Raw genomic sequence first — 21,741 nt, 5'->3', positions numbered from 1 at the left:
AATGTGAAGAAAGCTGATGGTGCCTGGCTATCAAAAGATATAGCATCTGGGGTCTTAAAGACTTGAAGGTAAACAAGCGGCCATCTAGCTCAGCAGCAACATTGCCCACATGGAAGAAGCACACCAGCCTGTGTGATCACAAGCTGTTGAAGGCATCAGGTATCAGGCATCAAAGAACAAGCAAGTCATATAATTGTAAATGAAGGGAAGTGTGGAGTGGGGACCCAAAGCTCATCTGTAGGCAGCTGGACATCCCCTTACAGAAGGGTCGTGGGGAGGAGATGAGCCAATTAGGGTGCAGTGTAGCAATGATGAAACACACAACTTTCCTCTGGCTCTTAAATGCTTTCCCCCACCCCACTATCATGATCCCAATTCTACCTTACAAATCCAGCTGTAACAGAGGATGTATACTGGTACAGATAGGAACTGGAAACACAGGGAACCCAGGACAGATGATCCCTTCAGGAACAGTGCTGAGAGTGGAGGGTGGAGGGAGGGTAGGTGGGTTGGAAAGAGGGAACCGATTACAAGGATCTACATATAACCTCCTCCCTGGGGGATGAACAACAGAAAAGTGGGTGAAAGGAGTAGGTAAGTTATGACAAAATAAGAATAATTTATAAATCATCAAGGGTTCATGAAGGTGGGGGGAGCGGGGAGTGAGGAGATGATCCCAAGGGCTCAAGTGGAAAGCAAATATTTTGAGAATGAGGAGGGCAACAAATGGACAAATGTGCTTGATACAATGGAAATATGTATGGATTGTGATAAGATGTGTAAAGGCCCCAATAAAATGATTGAAGTAAAATACTGATTAAGAAAGAAATCTGCCTGAAAGACAATGAAGGTATTGAACAGAGTGTAGGGTTCATTCTTTGCACAGGAAGAGAAAGGTACTTAAAGCAGACTTCGATTCAAAATAATTAGAGCAAAAAAGTAATAGAGTTATTTATTCCATGTTAAGGAGGAAATTTTCAAGTCAGAATTATTTTTTAAGGGTTTCTGTGATGTGTATGATAGGAAATTTTGCAGATGTTGGCAATTGTTGAACATGATGATAATCTAATGCCATTGCATTATGCACGAGAAGAATGTTGAAAATATTTTTTGCCTATACATGAAAAAATACTATGAGAAAAATAATTTTTAAAGTGGAAGATAGCTTCTTCATGCATAATCAGAAACTTATGGAAAGTCTTGCTGGTACAACACTTCAAAAAACTAGCTAATATATTGAACTTGAATAGAGATTATTAAATAAACCAGAAATTTGAAATTAAAAAGTGTTATCAATGGCATAGCCTTTATTTAATATTTAATTTATTTTCTCATTTTCCCTCCAAAACCATTGTATTTGGTCATAATAATCATATCAATTCATCATTCAAGTGCATCAAGCAGTATTGTACAATTGCCACCAAAATTAATTTCAAAACACCCTCTTCCTTATTGAACTCTTTGGCATCAGCTCCCTTTTATCCCACCCCCCACTGTAAGCTCCAGAATCCCTTATTCTCTTTGCTATCTCTATATATTCATCAATCCCCGGTTTCATCTAATGTAAAACAGAAAAATAAAGAACAAAAATTCAAGAATGTTACCACCAATGACAAAATATACCTGAGATAAACCAAAATAGGAACTGGAAATTGAGAAAGCAGGAAGTTCAAGTACAGTCTGTTGCCCGTCCCCAGAGTCCATAACAGACACAGGAGTGCTTAGGTCAAATATGTTAGTCTGGCTGCTGTAAAGTGATGACCTTGCTGTTTGACTGCCTTTCCCATGACTTCTGGATCCCAAAACACTCTTTAGTCACTGGCGTCCTACAACATCCTTCTTCTACCTTCATCTGAACACATTCGAACATCCCCCAAACTGATTGTTACGTACATTTCATTGAATATACAAAACAACAACAACAATAAAACCAACTCACTGTCTTCCAGGAGATTCCATCTCCTAGCACAACCCTATTTCTCTATCTTTGCTGTTGATGAGGGAACACTGTTCTTCAACTACAGCACAAACAAGGGATGCTTTCAAACCTCCATCTCTGCACTGGCTGCAGAGTGAAACCGCTGAGAACATTTTAGCAGCCAGTCTGTCCATGCATCTGATTATTTTCCTCTATTTTGGTGACACTCTGCCAAACACGACGTCCTTTCTCTAGGAAATGGTTCCCCTGATCACCTGATGCAAATATGTGAGAAATCTCGCTGCTCTCAATGAGAATAAAGTGCATTCTGAAATATTAGTCTGCAAATGTCCTCCTCTTGTGACTCATTTGCTGTCTTTTGGAATCAAAGTTGTTCTTCCAATGAGTGGTCTGTTCATTGTGACTCCAATAAATGACTTTATTTATGACTCTGCCCACCAGACAGGTCATTTCAGTTCACCCCTTGTCAGTGTCAGGGGTCTCCCTATGCCTGGATCCCTTGCTTCAGCATAAACAGAGACAATGGGTAGCAAGCATCACTAAGGACAGGTCACACGTTTAGACCCAGATGTCTCCACAATTATTTTCTCAGACACAGAACATTATTCAATCACTACCCACAGTACACAGGGAGTAATGCAGAGAGACACTTCCAGAGACCTGATTGTGTGCTGTAATACAGCAAAGAGCTCAGGACACTTAAAATCATGCACTGCACTCATGAATCTGCACATGCCTGTATTTCGTTGTCAACAGATTTTGAGTCACAGATAGTGTGAGGAAAAGGGTGTAATGGGGCATAGAGGATGATAATGAAGGTCAGCGTCACCTTTAATATTAGTACTGCAAACAGAGAATGCTAGTTCTTCCTTTTAAGGAGAAAATTTAGAGAAAGAAAATAGAAAAAGGCAAAATTGTCTCTGGGGATGCTGAGAGCAAAGAGAAAAGGTCCTAATTCCAACAGGAAATCCTCCCTGTCATACATCTGTGCCTGTCTGGTGCTGGGTGTCTGTGCTCAGTGGGTCCTGCGCGCCCCCTGCTGCCCAGTGTCTTCCCTGCAGGGGAAGTTTGTTTCTGGGCTCACACAGACTTCCCCTCACTGTGTCCCTTGCACAATAATACACGGCCGTGTCCTCAGCAGTCATGGAGTTCAGCTGCAGGGAGAACTGGTTCTTTGATGTGTCTCTGGTGATGGAGAGTCGGCTTTGAAAGGACGGGTTATAATTTGTACTGCCACTATAGCATATGCGTCCCATCCACTGCAGCCACTTCCCTGAGGGCTGGCAGATCCAGTGCCAGCAGTAACCACTGGTGATGGTGTAACCAGAGACAGTGCAGGTGAGGGACAGCTCCTGGGAGGGCTTCACCAGCCCTGGACCCGACTCCTGAAGCTGCACCTGGGACAGGACGCCTGGAAAAAAAAAAAAACAGATGGTCCCTCTCAGATACTTGAAGTCACAAATATCCCTATAGACCCAGGTTGGATATCTGAACCTCCCACCTTGGGGAACTGTCATCAGGCACAGGAGAACACACAGCAATAGCATCCTGAGACCACAGCTCTGTTTCCCAAGAGACCTACAGCCCTGTCTGAAGAGAACTGATAGGTTTCCCAGCCAAGGGTGAAATTGTACCCTAGTGCCCGAGAATAATTAGCATGTGAGGGAGCACTGGCCTTATAAACAGAAAGTGATAGAGACGAGACTCCCCTCTTCCTTCTGAGCCCACTGTAGGTGACCATTGTTTGAAATCATAATCGTGTTTGTCGATAGTGAGAGAAGGTTTTCCCCAAGAGGTGTGTGGTAAATGTCAAAGACAATCCAAGGATTTCTGAGTTCAGGGTTCTCTCCCTCCAGCCCCTCATAGCCCTGGCCTGCCTTGGGCTCCTCTCTGTCCTGTGCCCTAGAGAGTGGGCAGGATAGAGTCTGATGAAACCATCAATTGGAAATTGGACCCCAAGATACCTTCAAAACTCACACTCTTCAAGATGCCTTATTTTTTCCCGGTATACCCTGATACCTCCCAATTAACCTCCTCATAGTACTTAGTAGTTTTCCTTGTGTGGAAGCAACATCTTTGAGAAGCATGAACACCAGATTAGTCCCAAGGAGTTAGGGTTGATAATTCCTCAAATGTCCAACTCTTCTACGAAGCCATTCAGTTCCAATTCCCACTCCCTCCTCCCTTGAGGAGATCTCCTCATCCTTCTGGATTCCGGAGTACACTGCAACGTCCAACAGAAATTCATGGACATTTGAGGAAATGAATGACGTTGTGATGCGTTCTATTCTGTCCAAATTGCAAAGGTCAGGAAAGAGTAAAGCAGGTGTTGGGTCCAAGGACACACTCCCCTCCTAGCGTTTCATTGTATTTATGCATATCTAACCCAAAGCCTCTGGCAGAATGTTTCCAGCAGGCAATTTCCCTTTGCTAATCTTATATAACCAGGATTTCCCGACCTTGGGCCATGGTCATCACCAACCCCACCGCTCTTACATGCAATACACAGACTATATCCCAGAGCCTGATGACTGAGGTCAACCTCAGTGTAAGTAAAGAGATTCAAGTGTCAGAGGGTCTCAGGGAAGAGCGTGCAACCTAGAAAAGTTGTGCCCCAGACAAGACAATATTGTAACTGTAGCCTCTAAAAATGCAAGATTCTGAAGAGACACTCCCTGCCCCTTTGTTTGCTGGAATATCCACAACAGTGCAAATTCAGTGGAGCCATGATTTCAAATGCAAAAATTCAGGAGAGCAATAAATAGAACATAATCATTTAAAAAAAAAAAAAGGATCCGAATACGAATTAGAGCCAAGCACAGTGTTTTACATCTTGAAGCAAAAGACATTTTCTTGAGACCCAACAGGCACTCTCCATTAGAATTAGGTCCATCCATGCAACTGATCCTCAACATTTAGAGTATGAGCGCAGACACTCTTTAAAATGTCCCTTATGCAGGGGGCTCTGGTTCATTTGAGGTGTTAGCATTTTCAACCAAAAATAGCCTCTCCATTTGTGTTCTGGGCACACCCCCATCACAACTGCTTATGGATCTCACCTTAAATTTATTTCCTAAACTCAAGTATTGTCTAGTTTTGAAAAAAATGTTCATATTATTGACTATAGAAGCTCTGACATTCTCTCTAAACATGCAGTTTTAAAGCTCAATCTCCATTCAGTTTCCTTCCTCCTAACAAAGTTAAAACATTTTCCCCAGACTTAGGGTTGACACCACTCATTTCCTGGTGAATTAGAATCTGTATATCTCCAAATTAATATATCTTTTTACAATGGAGAAACCCAAGCACAAGGTGTTCATCACCTGGACTTCTTTGAGTCAGAATTTTCTGAAGGAAATAAGCAATTGCTTTGAAATGAACATGCATTGATTTCACTAAAATCCAGGTGTTCAATAACAGGACAGTCTAGCATTTTTCAATTGGAGATCAGTGAGTCAGTTCCCTTTTCATATGCACACTCGCATAGCATCACTTTATCCTGTTCATTTCACCAAACCGCCATCGCACCGTCTGTCTTGGTGCTTGTCTGACCAATTTAAGCTTGAGACCGTGGTATAGCTGCACATGAGTTCAGCTCACCTCCATCTCTGAGTTTGACTGCAAGGATCATCTCAGATAATTTCATAGCAGTGGGTTAGTAGGAGCCTTCTTAATTGTCAACCTCATGACATTATCCATCTGCATATAATTTTCCTAACAGGGTTGGTACACATGTTCTCAATGAGCTCCTGAGTGCTCCCTGAACTTGAAGAAGCAACACATTGTGCTCTAGGCACAGATGTTCTGGGTTTGTTTTGCATTCCCCTATCTCCTGGGGTTGGGCTTGGTTGGTCACTTAATCAAGGTCTCTCAAAATTCTGAAAGATAGAAATGATAGAAACTAATACTCCAAGGAAAATGCAGTCATATTTGCTCCAGTTGTCTATTGTTGTAAATGGAATAGGCATGCAAAGTTGCAGCTTAAAATTACCAGAAATTTTTGTTTGATTTTTTATTTTTGGCTTGGCTTCCCTTTTGAGTCTTTTAATTAACAAATGTCTGATGTTTAGTATGTCACTTTCATCTCTGTTGTCCACTTTGTGTGTAATTCCTTTGGTGTGTTTTATAGTGTATGAGTGTCCTGTGGGGCATATAAGTATGTCCCTAATTCCTTATATATGGTCTCTATAGTTCTGGGATTTACATTTAGGCCTTTGATCATCTTGTGCTCATTTTTTTTACATGAGCTGAGGTTTGGTTGTCTTTTATTCTTCTAAGGTTAGCGATTCAATTGTGTCGGCCCCATTGTTGAAAAGAATGTCTCTCTCTCTTATAAAGTCCCTTGGGTCTTTGTTGAAGATCAGTTTCCTGTATGTGGTTGGATTATTTATTAGTTTTCTATTCTGTTCCATTGGTCAACATACCTATCATTGTATGAGTACCAGGCTGTTTTGAATACTGTGGCGGTACAATAGTTTTCAGGTTAGTTTGTGTGAGAGCCCCTAACTTTATCTCAATCTTTTTGGGTCCCTTGATTATCCTAGGATTCTCCATATAAAGTGAGTAATTATTTTTTTCCATTTCTTTAAAGGGTTAAGTTGGCATTTGAATCACAATTAAATTGTATTTAGAAACAGTATTGTGTAGCTTTGACATTTCCTTGGTATTGAGGGTACTTGTCCATGAACATGGCATATTGAGAATGTGAGCAGACTTGCATTGGGAAGGATAGATATTCCAGAATCATGTCATCTTGCTGAAAAAGAAAGACTGAAAATAGATAAAGACACTAAGAGACTTTGGACCAGTGCTAAGTCTGACCTGCACATTTCCCACTGAAGATGAGAGCCATATGGGGTCCACATTCTGCTTTGATGTGCCTGGTCCCCTAACTAACCACCTGCATAATTCTAACCTGGAACCCATTGTCATAATCCGGGAATCTGTGGAAGCCTCTGCTCTCAGTCTGTACTTTCAGAAGTAACATCACCAAGTCTTTCTCTTCAGGCATCCTTGGTAAGTTTGAATAACCAGTCTTTCTGATTCAATTCAAACATCTCACTCAGCGATAGGTACAACTGGCAGTATACAAATAGAGAGATTCTCTGAGGGAAACTGCGATATGGAGAAGAATGCCAATACCACAGCAGGAAAGCAGCTATGAATCTCTGTCAGCACCTGCTTCTGGACCTGAGGTCTGTGTTCTGCGGGTCCTCAGCGCCCCCTGGGCACCGGTTTCCTCCCTGCAGGGGAGGTTTGTGTCCTGGTTCAATATGAATTCTCCTCACCATGATGGTCGCAGCACAGAAATACAAAGGTGTTTCCTTGAATTGCAGGCTGTTCTTATGCAGATACAGCATGTTCTCTGAGATACAAAGACACCTTGGAGAAGTCTTTGTAGTATGCACCGTCACCACTGTTACTAATACTTGAGACCCACTGCAGGTCCTTCCCTGGAGCCTGGTGGACAGAGATCATGCATAGCTACTGAAAGGCAATCTAAAGGCTGCACTGGAGAATCTCAGAGACCCCCCAAGGGACCCCCATACTCCACTAGCTACACCTCACTCTGGACTTCTGCAAGCACAGACATCCTTGGCAGGAAAACTGTCACTCACCTTCACTGTGTCTCTCACTCGTGCCCAAGCACACAAACTGGTTCTTGACAAGATCAACTCTTAAAATAGCAACAAGGACAAGCCCCTTTCAGCACAGACTCCATGCTGTCTGTGTTGTGCTCGGCCCTGATCACTGAGTGGGGACTCCTGAGAATCCTGAAGCACTTCCAGAGCTGCAGGGTTGGGGCTGCATTGGCTTTCATCAGCAGAGGGAGGGGTGGATTTGCATGCCCTTCTACTACATAGAAATAAATGAAGTTGCATGACTTCTGAGATCTGAGGGTTCTGTCCGTAGAACAGATCTGAGTGCTTTAGTTGTGTTGGGAAGGGCACGATGACAATATCCTTGGTAACATGTATGTGACTGTGCTATGCTCAATTGTTATCATATATTAATTCATTTTATTGTTCTATTAACACACAATACATGAGATTATAGTTATATATTTCTGTTTTATAGGAATAATACTACATATAGAAATGTAAATAGTTTTAATATCTATAAGGAATTCACAGCATTTTCTTCTCATTATCCTTTGAGATTTTGGAAGAGGTAAGCTCAGTGTTGTCCTTAGGACTAATTATGAGAGTAGCCATACCAGGAGGGCAAGGAGAAAGTGGGGGAGAAAGGAGAACCAGTCACAATGATCTACATATAACCCTCCCACCCTGGGTTATGGACAACAGAAAAGTGGGTGAAGGGAGACATCGGACAGTGTAAGATATAACAAAATAATAATTTATAAATTATCAAAAGTATGTGAGAGAGGGGATAGTGGGAATAGAGGGGGGAAATGAGGAGTTGATACAAGGGCTCAAGTAGAAAGAAAATGTTCTGAGAATGATGATGGCAACGAAGGTACAAATGTACTTGACACAATGAATGTATGTATAGATTGTGATAAGAATTGTACAAGCTCACAATAAAGTGATTTTAAAAAGATCAGTGTTGTAGGATGGATGAGCAAATGTTTACAAATTAAATTCTCAGGACAGCTCTTGCTACCCTTGAAGAATAAGCAGGTAAAAATCATAAAGAGTGTAAAAACAGAACAAAGAAACGTGGTACAAATTCTTTGCTCTTTTTTTTTCACCTGTATAGTTTTCCATTTTCTTTAAACATTTTCATATGAGTCCTGGTCATCACTCTGAAACCTTTAAAATTTTCTACAGAATAGGGGTTCTGACAGGAAGTAGACCAGTTATTGGGCAGTTAGAATGTCTTCTTCCCATTAAAGCATCATGACCTGAATGAAGTCAGGTTGGAGTTCTGGGTCAAGTAGTTTTTTGGATAGGTGTTATTGAGTCAGTTCTGACCCACAGGGATCCTGTGCACAGCAGAACAAAACAATGTCTGGTATTACACTATACAAGCTCAAGATCCTATGCTTGATCTGTCTGGGGGACAGATAATTCAGGACAAATGAGGAAGAAATTTCTTCATAAGTTCTGAGGGGAAAACCTGGCATTTTAAAATTTATTATCTAGGAGAAATGGCAGAAAAAGTGCAAACAATATAATGAAGCATTTCAAAATATGTTTATTTGTTCTTTGTTTGTTTCTTTGATTGTTTGCTTTTTAATTGTTAGGAACTCAGACTTTGCTTCTGATAATTTGCAAAGGAATACTTGTGTAAAAGAGAACTTTATATCAAGAAGATACTATTCATCAATAAAACATCCCAGCCAGTCCATATTGTCTATCAGTTCAATATTAGCCCATTCGTCTGATATTAGTCCATGAATTCCTCTTCAGATTTACACAACACGCACAATGATGCTGAATGCCAGATGATCATAGGCGGTTGCGTGGAAAGTCGTGTGGATCCAATGACAGTGGACACATCTCCAGAGTTTTGGCTGCCATTACTGTGGCTCCATGTGGCTGGCTTGTCCACAGGATGGTGAGACAGAGTGAGAGAGCGAGAGAGAGAGAGAGCAGTCTCTTCTAATGGCAGAATCAAGAAACAGTCCTGAAAAGCCTTATAAGAAGGCCACACCCACAAGGAGGGATCACCAGGCTGTTACCTGATTGATAGGCTAGACTCCACCCTTTAGGCTTTTATCAGGTTAACATGAGATGTTACATCTACCACAGCATAAAATCTACAAATGTATGAACAGTGACATATCTGTGTGGTTTTGTAATAAACTTTTAGGGAGAGAGCATTTTGGAGGGAAATGAAACCCTAGATGCTAATAGGATGGTTCTTGCTCTCATGCCTCCCCCATTGCTATGTCCCCAGAATTCTTGTCCCTGTCCTTTCCACAACCCGTTATCTTCATAGACCAATGGCATCATCGCACGGACATTTGTGTTTGAGATGGTAGTGAGTCCTCTGTTTCTCTCACACATTAATGGACAGCCATTAATTGACAGCCATGTCCTCAGTGTCACTGAGCTCAGATGCAGGGAGAACAGCCTTTTGTTCTGGATATTTTTCTGGAGCTTGAGCATCAGCTCCTTAGAGATGGGAGGCTGTTTTCTGCTACTGAAATACATTGCTCACAGCTGCTCCAACCTCTTGGGAAGGTTTTGGCAGCTCCAGCTCCGGCAGCATGAAATCATCAGAGACAGCAAAACCTACGGAGAGGATCTGTGATGATTCCTCCCTCTTGGACCCAAATCTCGGACAATGAGGAACAGGGAAAATAATCACTGACGACAAGTAATGGAAGCCCCAGTATGCCAACCCATTTTTGTAATCTTGGCACTGCTAAAAAGGAGTAATCATTAGGTAGAGGAATTTCCAAAGGACATTGATGACTTATGGAAAAGGTCTATGGATCCTAGAAAATCCTGTCTATGGTGAAATGTTTTTCACTAGGTTTGAGACTGTACCTGGAAATTGATGAAGTGCCCTGCATATTAGAAGCCCAGGAATAAAGAAGAGAAGTTCCCAGTCTTCGCAGAAACTGAAAGTCTGACTCAATCATCTTCTTTGTGCTAACACCAACACCAAACTCACTGCCATCAGTGGATTCCGACTCATAGAGACTCTATAAGACAGAGTATAATATTGTGTTGAAAAGCACACTCAGCGAAAGGAACTGTGTTACCAACATGACTCCTGCTAGCAACAAACACACGGCTGCATCTCAGTGAAAGGGGCCACTTCCCTTGGATCAAGCAAGCACTGAGTCAGAAGATTCCCTAAGGAAAGCTTCTGAAAAAAATGGTGACCACGGTTATATACTAATAAGTAAATGTATAGGATTATGGATGTAAAACATATGTCACAGGGATGGTCAAGAATATGCATTAGGGTGAGGTTAAGTTTCTTAACAAGCTACAGATCTTGGTCCTTCTTGGTTCCGAATGTCTTCTTATTTGGCCTTTATTGTCACTTTTGGTTCCGTGACCAAAGTTCTTCTGTTCCATGTGACCTGTTGACCTGAAGGTTGGGAATGTCTTTGTGGACACGTTTGCCCGGCCAGTTTGGGTCAGAATGGGTACTCATTTGGAGTAGTGGGATATTTTTTGTGAGGAAAGTGCTCAACAGAGACAGGATATCAGAAAGGGAATTATAGAATAACTATGGGCAATGAATGAGGCACTCCAACATCCAGTGGCAACATCTCATATCCTAAGGAAAGGTTCCATGGACCAGCTGTGGAATTTACACTGTGACACAACCGTAAGCAGGTTGGGGAATAATCTCAAACAGAATGCCCAATGTTCATCTTATACAGTACTCAGAGTCCCCTTAGCTACTTATTGACAACAAATATAATCTTTCCACAAGAGATGTTATTGAACATAACTTGTTCCCAGAAATGGTTAGTCTACTGTCATTTATTGTTTGTTTTATTTCTTTTTTAGGAATTTGGCAGTGATTGGTAGACATAGTTTGGCAAAAAATGTATATATCATTTCCTTTTTCGTTCCTCCTTCCAAAGATCAAACTGGAGCTTCAGTTAAGAATTGAAGAGTTTATTAAGGAACAACACAATCCAGGAGTGGACAATAATAATTTTAAGGATTCACAAAGTCCCACAGTAAAAGTAAATTTTTAGAGTTGAAATGCAGAAGGATCCCGGATCTTAAAAGAATGTTCCAATCCCTCGATCTGTACTATGTTTGACTCAAATGGACAAGGTTATATCAAGGACACTATACAAAGATCGAGTCATGTAACAATTTTTATTTGTTTTTCTTTGACTTTAGATATTGGGAGAGTGAATGCTCCTCCTGGCAGCTTGTTGTGGGAGGAGCTATGCTGACTTTTGAAAGTCAGTTCAAAATAAATAGTAATCATAAACAACAGAATTGGAATCTGGCTGCATCATTTGGTCGTCTTTACATTGACTCATATCCATAATGAGCTCTTCAATCCTTGATCATCAGCAGCATGTATTTCAAGTCCTCGTCACTTTCAGCAAGCAATATTGCATCACCTTCATATCACAGGTGGTTAATAAGCCTTTCTCCAGCCCTGATGCCATATTCTTCTTCATATGAACCAGCTTCTCTGATTATTTGCTCATCATGCAGCTTGGACAAGTACGATGAGACGGTACAACCTGACACGCACTTTTCTTGATTTGAAGTATTCCCTTGTTCTGTTCACACAACTACTTCTTGATCCGTTTACAAGTTTCTCACGAGCAATAAGAAGTGTTCTGGAATTCCAAGGTTATACGTAGTTTATTAAGAATATTTAGCTTTAATTGACACTTACAATAGCAAACGTCCAAATTCTATAGAACTTATTGTTTTTCTTTAGTGAAAGTTTTATGTTTGTATCTAAAAATTTCACATTCATACAGCATACACACAAACACTAATAAAATGTCCATTATTTTATTTTAGAATATTTTTGACTTTGCATTTTGTTTTTACATCTAAACACTTTTATATATAATTTTTCTTAATAGGAATAAATTCTGAATAAATTTTCTTTGTTTTATACTATTGATTGAATAGATTGTCATTCATCAAATTAATTTTTAAACAAAGAACTTTCCCTTAGAGCTGGCCTTGAATTTGGACTTCTAGTCTCTACATATTCAGTAAAACATGTTTCTATTCTTAAACACTCTCTACTTGTGATATCAAGTTGCAGTAACTTTCAGAAACATAGCATTTATTAAAAAATTCACTATATGAAAGAGTCAAAGTTCTCTAATTAAATGTCAAAATAAAAGTAAACTAAATTGGTTTTAACTTCATCATAACAGTAACAGTTTAGAAAGTTATCAATTTTTAGGCTGTGAGGATATAATATTGTTAATAGACACACCCATGCACAGTGAATAAGCATACAATCAATCTAGTGAGAGCAAGGACCAAGTGGGGCTGCCTGCCAACCCTACACCCTCAGCCCACTGGACTCACAAATTTTCCACCATTGACAGGGAATAAGTTTACCACTTTTCGATCTCTTATTTTGTGGGTGATATTTATATTTTACTTTTGTGACAAGTTTTCACCTTAATAAGGTACCAACTTGTAGTGGTTTTACTGTCTTCCTTCCCTTTGTTAAGGGACATTCTTTTTGTTAGAATTTAAGAGATGATAGTAAAGTCCCTGAGGGGAGGATGTTGGATTTCAACCAAGTGACCTTGTGGTTAGAACCCCAATACTTAGCTTTCAACATCACCACCCCTCTTTGTATCTCTGCCCCATGGGGCCTATTTCACTGGCTATCATGCTGGTGCTTTCATGCGAACTCCAGGTTTGTTTATATAAATCACTCGTAATTTCTATACTTTCAACTAACTAAGTTGAAACCAAGAAGTAAAATCGCAGATCACGTTGCAGAATTTTTCAAGACCAACCACTTCTATACAAATACCTTTTACAGGGCTAGTTCAAACCTTTGGTTTGCAATCAATTATATGACAGTGAGAGTTTCTTTTCTACTATTAAGGAGACGCTAGTACACTCCCTACAATTGTAAACAGAGTTTCCACTGAACCAGTTTGAGAGCTGTGGGAACAAAACCAACTGAAGACCCTGCAGAAAGCCCCACCTGTGCTCATCTCTGAACCTGCTCCTGGATCCTGGGCCTGTGCTGTTTCTCCTGAGCGCCACCTGCTGGTCTGAATGATCCATGCAGTTCAGCCCGAGCGGTCCTGCAGATTGTTTATGTGAGGGCCCCACTGACTGCCCTGTCTGTGTCCACATGCACAGTAATACACAGATGTGTCCTCAGTGCTCACAGAGGTCAGGGGTAGGGAGAACTGTTTTAGGTAAGCGTCAAGGTCAGCATTGCAGTGACTTATAGTAGGAGATCCCTGTACACCATGGCCTCTCCCTGTGTGCTGCCTGACTCTAATCAATCCAAAATACCCTTCCCTGACACTGACCTCATGGTAGAATCAGGATCTTCAAGAGAAATATGGGGAGGAAGGAGGTACATATTTCTGAACCAAGGTCGTCCTGGCTCAGGAGGGTCCGAAGTCTCTGCGGGGAGAGACCACTTTTAACAAGGAAACTATACCAACAATTTTCCCGAGTGTAACTGACTGGCTGGCACAAGGTCTGGGATCCATGAGACTTTTCTAATGCCACAGCGACACCACTGTACCAGGAGTTTCTACAAAACTGTTTCTGAATCAAGTTGAATGCAGGCAACTGAATCCAGTTAGAAATCAACAACAATCATTTGGAATACTTATTAAGAAGTTCTAGTAATACTGGGAATGGTCTTGGTGAGGGAAAAAATGAGCCGAGGAACTTCTTTCCTATTATGACAATGCACCTGCTCATTGTTCAAGGGAAGCAAGGGCTGAGTTCTGAGGATTTAACGAAGAAACCTTATATCATCTGCTCTATAGCCCTGCGGTTATTCAGAAGTCATAGAGTGAGCCTCTCCAGAGAACCCCGATCCAGTAAGAGGCATGAGTGCCCCCACGCGGGGAGATGTCTCCCTGTCATGTCAGTGGCCTGTGTTCTTGTTCTCACTTTCTATGAAACAGCAGACGGTGTCCTCTGGTGCTGGACTGAGAGACGCCTCCAAGACTCCTGCTGTGCAGCTGCATCAGGCTGAGGGTGTCTACCCCTCTCAGGAAGGGATTTCTCTCACTGTGTCCCTTGCACAGTAATACATGGCCATGTCTGAGTCCTTCAGGCTGCTCCACTGCAGGGGCATGGTGTTGATGGAGTTGTCTGTGGAGATGGTGACTTTTCCTTGGAAGGATGTACCTGGTATCAGCATCACTAGGATCAATCAATCCTATCCATTCCAAGCCCCTTTCAGGTGTCTGCCTAATGCAGCCAATCCAGCTTCCAGTAAAGCTGTACCCATATGTCTTACAGGAGATCCTCAAAGGTTCTCCGGGTCTCTTCACCTCTGCCCCAGACTGCACCAGCTTCACCTGAGCACAGACACCTGTGGAGGTAGGATTCAGAGATCAGAGATTTCCTACACACACACACACCCCTCCATTCACCTCAAACCCTGTGGCGATCCTGACCTGGGAGAAGAGCAATGAGGAGAGCTAGGGGGCAGACCCTTCTTGCAAGCAGGATGGAATGGAATGACACTGGGGTCCCCAGCTGTGTGATGAAGGTGCTTCCCCTGTGGAGGTGACCTGTGGGTCTAAAATGGATGTCTTCCACTTTGCATATTTCTGCCCTGCCCTCTATGTCAGACTCCTCCAGCCTCATAACCCTGGACACCCAAAGCAGGGGGAGGTGCGGGTCTTGAGACTGCTGGGAGGGACAGAACCTGATCCTAGTAACATCCTTCAACACACACACACACACACACACACACACACACACACACACACACACACAAGTACTGGCACCTTGATCATGGAGCATACTGAACGGTGGCTCTCCACTCAGTGCATCTCTCAGTCCACACCCAGGAGGAGTAGTTTCAAACCCAGTGTGAATCTGCAGCTCACGAAGCCTGGGTCCCTCACAGATGGTACCTTGTTAATGTCTCTGGGGAATTATCCACAAGAAAAAAATCACCTCTGTTTACTTAGTGAAGACTTTGAAGGATCTGATCTCCTGAATGGCCCCTTCTCAACAGACTCTCAGGTGTATCCTAGCACCCAGGTCTGCCCTGTGCTTCCTGCTGCCTGCGGAGAGGAAACAAAACTCAGGGAATGTAAGTTTTACTCAAAGTTGTCAGACAAATCTGTGCAGATTAAAGCCAAAGATGAGTGTATTACCCTCTCAATACTCATGGTCAACCAGTCCCTTGTCACCATCTCTCTGACAGTGGAGCTCTGTTCAGAAGAGAAGTCAAAAGTCCAATATGGAGAACATTTCACCTCCATCAATTTCATAATCTGTCCTGAAACATTTCCCTGGCCTACTGTGATCTAAACTAAAGAAAACCATCAGTGTGTTAACCCTTTCTCTCTGAGGAGGCCTTGGGTTCAGGGAACACCAAGAACCACTGACATAATAGCCCACAAAGACAATGTCCTACATCTGGCTTCTGATAGTAGTGACTGGGGACATTAAACCACATGAAGTGCCGCTAATTGTCTCTCCCTTTCCAGAGTGATGATCATTGGAGACACATGGAAACCATTCATCCAATGCTGTAATGAATCATGGATATGAGTCTTCTGAACTCTATGACCAGAAGATGTAGGTGGTGCCGTGATAAAAGTACTCACTTCTTTGGAAAAGAAAGCGTTAGAAGGTCTTGGGTAGAGTGGGATAAAAAGTGAAATAATACACCCACACACACAGAAAATAAAAATACAAAGACTAGGCTTACTGGTTCGGTAGACTTGTGGAAGTCCTGAGACTATGGCTGTCAGCGTCCCTTCAGGTGTAGGACTGAACTCACCCCTTGGAAAAACTTCCACCAAATAATCGACAAGCCTACCAGGGAGCAATAGTCCTGGGGAGATACAATTCCCTTAGAATGATCAAACTTTTGCATTTCAAAGGACATCATTTATCCAGGGAAAAATTCAGAATGTTTGGAAAGAAAAATGTAATTGTAAAAGGAGTTTGTGTATTGCAGTCAATGAAATGAAACAAAAGTGTATGAATTGTTGAATGAATATTAATCTTCTTGGTATACCTTCACGCAATCCACAAGGAAAAGTAAAGAGAAAATAACATTAGAACACTTTCCCCTCAGGTCTCCTCTAGTGGGCAGAGAGCACCTCGGATTGTGGTGTGTGCACTCAGGGTCTCCCAAGCAGCAAGCCAAGACCCAAAGAAGATGCCCTACTTCCATGCCTCGTTCCCCTCCCTCTGTTCTCTGGGGTTGACAGTTATGCTAAAAACATCTAAGTCTTGGTTCTCAGAAGCAGGACGAGGACTAAAAACCATGACACAGGGGGAAATGGGGTAGGGGAGGCTCCAAATGCTGCTAGGAAACCTGTATCTTGCTCCCCATGCATTGAGTCTTGAATGAGGTCATGTGCCTATTTGGCTGGAGACCCTGTGCCATAGATCCAACCTTCCCTTCATGGTGGTTACAATCTGATCTCACATCACTTCACTTACCTCCTTTTATCTGCATCACCACATGTATCAAATATGTGATATATCCCTGCTGTGGGGACTCAAGTACTTGAGATAATCTCTTGAAGAGTGTGTCATTGTTTTATAAAAGCCATGTACAACACCTTACTCCCGATGAAACACCTCATGTTGTAGTTCGTGCATTTATTCTCCAATTTATGTCAGGATAGACAAGAGTGTTGTCTGAACACCATCTTCCTGGACTCAGCCCAAAGTCTTGAACCTGAATATACAATGACACTGGAGTCTGTTTAACAAGTTTTTCTTTCTCTCTCTCATCTATAAATATATTTTCCTCACTCTGCTATATATATATCATAAATCTATTAATTGGTCTGCCAATCTACTGAACTATCGATGTAGCTATCATCTATTTTCTCTATATATCCTGTCCATATCTTGTAGCTGACGTCTATCTGTATCTATCTATCTATCTATTTTTCTGTTTCTATTTCCATCTATTTCATGCTTAACTTTATTTCTGAAATAAATCCCATCTTAATGGGTGCAAATATGTTTTGCTCTTGGTGGAGTAGGCTATATATTGGTCACTGATTCTAGTTTGCTAGACTCATTTATTTATTTATTTATTTAATTCTTGATGTCCTTATGGATTGTCTATTTCAATGTTAAGTCCATAACTGAAAAATGTTTAATTGAAATACTCCACTATTTGGTTGCATTATGCTGTTACTTATTTATTGTATTTAAAATATTAGCTAGAACTTTTTAATATATTTTGAAGAAATAATGTTATACTCTCACCACCTGTCCAGTAGCTCAGCATACTGTGGTGGCCTGTGTTTTGCTGGCATGCTGGAAGATATGTCAGTGTTATATGTATTACCAGCAGGGTCACCCAAAGGGAGATTTCAGAAAAACTTCCAGAGTAGGAACAGGCAATACAGAATGACCCCTCTCCCCTCTTCAGAGGAAAAAACTTCTAAAACCTTATGCATAACTTTGAAGCATTGTTGAATACTGAAAGCCTAAGCAAAGGAAGTAGGAAATTGTTGGAGCTACTGCCAGAGGATGGGCCCCTCGAGTTCGAGGGCACTCAAAATGTGATTGAAGAGAGGCTGATTTCTTGGAGGGGAGACATCCATGAGGACGTGTCTTGGGTAAAGCCTCTGGGAGTGGAGCCCTCAGCTTCTTCATTTACTGATGGGGCATGACTCAAGGTAGAGAGAAACAGCTGAGAAAGTCTTCTAAGGACCAGAACTTGGAATTTGCATACTACAAATTTAGGGAACTTGGAGTGGTCAAAAATAAATGAGATGCGTGAATATTGATTGGTCTCCTAGGCATTAGTGAGCATAAATGGAATGACTGGTATTGGCCAATGTGAATCATAAAATCATAGGATTTACTATGCCGGGAACAGCACAGTCAAGGGAACGACATGTCATCCATGGTCAGAAAGCATCTTCCAAAACCCATCATAAAACACAGTACAGTCTGTGATAGGATTATATCTGCCTTCATGGAAATCCAATCCATACAACTATTATCAAACATTACTTGAACAATGCAATTGCTACCAAGTTTAGCATATCAATTAGTAATGTATAATACTAATAAATAAAAATTATATTTTAATTTTCTCCTTCCTCCCCACTTTCTGCTGTTGAGACTTCAATTCCATTATTATACATCCCACATGCAATAGGTTTGATTTTACATATTTCTTATATTGTATTCCTATGTCATAAAAATAGAGAAATCCCTTGGGGGAAGCAGCAAGATGGAGAAGCATCTCCAGAACCACAACAGGAAACCAGTCCTGAAACTGTCACGCTACACATGCTCCTGAGTGTGCCCTGTGATCTGTGGGTCATGAACGGCCCCTGCAGCCCAGCTCTCTCCCGGCAGGGAATCTGTGTCTGGGATCATACTGACTTCCTCTCATGTTCTCACAGAGTAACAGAAGGTCTTGTCTTCTATTTTCTAACCATCCTTTTACTAATAAACTATGTTCTTGTCATTGTCGCTGGGTATGAGGAATCAGCCCTTCATAGAGTCTGCATTGTTCTTAGTGCCATAATGGAAATATTTATACAGAGAGATGAACAAAGGCTACATACCAAGGCATTTTTATCCTCCTCTCCTGAGGGGTGATTTAATGTCACAGGCATGTGAGGCCAATCTCAGGAAGTAATTTTCTTAGTCTGTCATTTTTAAGTGCATTACTGGTAAATAAAGGATTCAGCGAAATATTCCGAGTCATGGCCTCAGTGAACACAGCTGCCATTCCCCCAGGTTTGCTGACGCTCCCAGGATGTGGGTTTCACAGCGTGTCTCACACAGGAATAGGTGGCAGTGTCCTCACACTTCAGGCTGATAATCTGTAGATGAGCTGTGCTGACTGAGACATTCAAGGAGAAAACATAGCCCTGTGTGTCCAGTATAGGTGTTGATCCAACCCTTCCACGGAAGGCGTTTTCTGGGTACTTGCCAAACCCTATTCATACTGTAGCAGGTGAAGGTGTTTCCAGAAGTCTTACAGCACACCTTCACCAATCTCCAAACTTTTTCACCTACACCCTAGACTGCACTAACTTAATCTGGGCATGCACACCTGTGGGGAAGTAAACCAGGTGAGGGCTCTGGAGATGCCATAGTAGTCTCTTCATCCCCATATGTTATCTTACCTAAGGTGACTGTCAATAGGAAAATGAAACTCCACAGTTACTCCTTCATGAGTGCACTCTGTTACTAGTGGTTTAGGAGCAACCTAGATGGTAATGTCCTTGCTTAATGCTTCCTCAGGGGAGATGGCTTCAGCTTTCAACTCTATAGGGCACTTGGATGTGGATATAATTCAAATTCATGAATGTATTTCTGGTCTACATCAATGATAAATAATAGAAAGCCTTTATAATGCTAGAGCTGTGGTTCTCAACCTGAGGTTCACGACCCTTTGGGGGACAAACGACATTTTCACAGGTGAGGTCTAAGATCAACGGAAAACACATATTTCCAATGTTCTTAGGAACCAAGATACAGTTCCTCTATCTGTCTCCAGGCAGGGCTGTCCACATGCAGATACACCCACATACTAGTACCCAGCATGATGACATTATCTTGCCAACCCCATTTTATACACCCCGTACAAATACAGGTGTATATGACAGGGTTGGCGCCATAATGTACTTATGTGCACCAGTCACACATGTGTAGAAAGCACCTACTGTGTAGAGAGCAGTTACTGTGTAGAAAGCAGCTGCTGTGTTGAAAGCAGCTACTCTGTTAAAAGCATCTCCTGTGTTGAAAGCAGCAGTTTTGAAGGTAAAACATTTCAAGAATTGTAATTATTGGGTAAATGTAAAATCATCAACAACTACAAAATTATATACATCTGTACTATGGGAACTTAATCTAGATGCTGACCGGTCTTTTTATATTCAAATGTGGTTGATGTGAATACTGCCCCCTTGTGATCATAACAGGTATGTAAAGAAAACAACACAGAACCGTGAACCATAGGAAACTTTAATGAACTGTATTGACTGAACTATGCCATGTATCATTTTTTGTATGATTGAAACTATTGTTATATATTACTTACATTAGCAAACCATTACATGATAATGAATTGTGTAGAGAAGAACGTTAAGAAAATATAGTAAGGATATTTTACAGTATGGTTTTACCTCAATCATTGCAGCAGGAATTGAGAAACTGGAATATGATATTTGTTGTGAAATTCTATCAGCTGAATCCATGAAGCCAAACAAATTAAAATACCATTTTGATAACAAGCATCTGAGCTTTGCCTGCAAGGATGCCAACTATTTTAGAAGGAAAGATGATGGACTCAAGAAAACCAGACTTGATATTGGTAGCAAGTACCACAAAGAAAATGTAGGAGCCATTGAATCTTCATATTTGGTGGCACTCAGAATAGCCAGAGCTATGAAACCTCATACCATTGCTGAGAATATACTATTGCCAGTGGCCAAAGTCATTGTTGGGTTCTGATTGGAAATGAATTTGTTACAAAATTGAGTGTAATTTCCTTATCTAATGACACTGTCCCCAGAGAATAGCTGACATGTCTGCTGATATTCTTGATCAGATAATCCAAAAAATTAAATCTGCTCCACTTCCAATATTTAGTATCCAGTTTGATGAATCTACAGACATTGCAAACTGTTCAGTTACTGTTTTATGTGAGGTATATGAATGACGACAACTTTAAAGATGAGTTTCTTTTTTGTAAACCTCTTGAAGCGACAACTGCTGCACTTGAAGTATTTGATACATTTGGTTCATTTCTGAAAGAGCATAAGATCTCTTGGGGGAAAGGTTTGTGGTGTTTGCACAGATGGGGATCCAGTTATGCTAGTATGTCCATCTGGATTTCAACGTTTGGTACTGAATGAGTCACCAGAATTCATCAGAACTCACTGTATGATTCATTGGCAAATATTAGCAATGAAGATGCTGCCACAAGAGTTACAAGAAGTAATGAAAAGCGTCATACGTTCTGTCAATTTTGTAATGAAGAGCACTTTAAACAGTCGACCGTTTTCCCAACTGTGCAATTAGTTGGATACGCCAAATAATGCTCTGCTATTTCACACTGAAGTTAGATGGTTGTCGAGAGGAAGAGTTGTAAAACATATTTCTGAGCTTTGTGATGAACTCAAAGCGTTTTTCAGTCAGACATGTCTGATGGGAGCACATGGGAGCAGATGAAGGGGGAGGAGGAGAGAGTGGAGCACAGCC

Source organism: Tenrec ecaudatus, chromosome 3 (genome assembly GCF_050624435.1).
Source record: "Tenrec ecaudatus isolate mTenEca1 chromosome 3, mTenEca1.hap1, whole genome shotgun sequence".
Lineage (NCBI taxonomy): Eukaryota > Metazoa > Chordata > Mammalia > Afrosoricida > Tenrecidae > Tenrec > Tenrec ecaudatus.
The sequence above is the reverse complement of the archived record's forward strand: the minus strand, read 5'-3'. Positions refer to the sequence as shown.